The sequence below is a fragment of the Crocodylus porosus genome, unplaced genomic scaffold (genome assembly GCF_001723895.1).
Source record: "Crocodylus porosus isolate Cpor-Errol unplaced genomic scaffold, CroPor_comp1, whole genome shotgun sequence".
Lineage (NCBI taxonomy): Eukaryota > Metazoa > Chordata > Crocodylia > Crocodylidae > Crocodylus > Crocodylus porosus.
Genome location: NW_017728906.1, coordinates 69981962 through 69983699, shown reverse-complemented (window position 1 = coordinate 69983699; position 1738 = coordinate 69981962).

Here is a 1738-nt window from a genome sequence, read left to right as displayed (position 1 = left end):
TCTTTCCTATCCTGTCCCTCCTGTACAGCCTATAGCCCTTGACATTCACTGCCCAATCATGCGTTGCATCCCACCACGTTTCCGTAATCCCCACTATGTCAGGGCTGGTGTCAGCCAGCAGGAGGGTGAGTTACTTCTGCTTGTTGTCCATACTATGAGTGTTTGTGTAGAGGCATTTGAGGCCTCCTGTGGATGTGTGTACTGACCGCCTAGTCCCAGCATTACCCTGGCCCCTATATCGTACCTGTTTATTCGCTTATCTCATTGGTCTGGGCTGGGCTGTAGTTGTAGGTGCTGTTTGGTCTGGCAGTCTGATGTTTCCTCCGCCCTCATCTTCCCCTTCCCCCGACGAGCCTAGTTTAAAGCCTGCTGGAGGAGGTCCGCCAACCTAGAAGAGAACACACGCTTACCTTTAGGGGAAAGGTGGAGCCTATCCTATCCCAGCATGTCTCTCATCATGATGTGCTGGTTTTGGCTGAGGAAGCCAAATCCCTCCTCGAAGCACCATTCCTGTAGCCACGATTTGGTCTCCACGATGCATGTTTCATGCCGTCTGCCTCGTCCACTCACTGGCAGGATCTTTAAGAGAAGGCTAGATGAACACCTTGCTGGGCTCATTTGACCCCAGTATTTTTTCTGCCATGGCAGGGTGTTGGACTTGATGATCTGCTCAGGTCCCTTCTGACCCTATCATCTATGAACCTATGAAACTAATGAAGCTCTTCTTAAACAGCTCGTCCAAGGAAGGCCATTAAGCTACCTGTTGATTAGCTCCAAAAAGCCTGTGTGCCTGTCATCTCCCACAACACAGACCATAGCCAGCATGTGGTCTGCTAGCTAATGCTGAGGTGTCTGCATAAGGCAGAAGGGCGAGGGGAATGATCCCTACTGAGCTGAGAGAAGCCAGTCAGATGTTCTGTGCCTGAAGTCTCTGCCAGAGCTCTGGCCAGGGAGCAGAGGGGAGGGGCCAGCTCTGGTGTGGAGTAGAGAGCCCCACCTAGCCCAGACAGCATGCTGGGATGCTGGAGGTGTTTAGTTTACCCCAGCAAATGGTCTAGGACTGACATTGCATAAATCAGTTTGACCCAAATCAGTTAAATCTGATAGAATTTTTTTAGTATATATTTAGGATTGTGAATCCAAAAAGATGACAAAGCCAGTAGGGAAATACAAGTCACCCGAGCAAGGGACTAACATGGGAGGGATGGGAGTGAGGAAGTGAACGCAACTAGGTTACAGAAAATACAATGTTAGTCAACTAAGCCCGGGGGTGCGGGGAGCGGGGAGGGGAGGAAGGGGAGGGAGGGTGTTTGCAATGCCGAGAGAGAAAGAAGATAGATCCACAATGGTGGAGGAAGCAGGTCGAAGAAAGTGTCTCAGTCCATATAGAGTCTCACTGCGGGGGAATTTTCAGACAAAACTATCAATCTGTACATGTCTTCCCATCCTCTAATGACACTGCAGTCATGTAGGATATGGGGTAAAGCAAAAGATGTCTCATTAGAACCAGAAGACAGGCAGGTGATCCAAGCTGACCTGGACAGACTCAGCAAATGGTCAGATGAGAACCTGTTTAACACTGAAAAATACAAGGTTCTCCACCTTGGGAGGAAAAACCTACAGTATCCTTATAGGCTTGGCAGTGCTATGCTGGCTAGCACTACGGAAGAAAGAGACTTGGGGGTCATCATTGACCACAAGATGAACATGAGCCTGCAATGTGATGATGCGGCTAGTA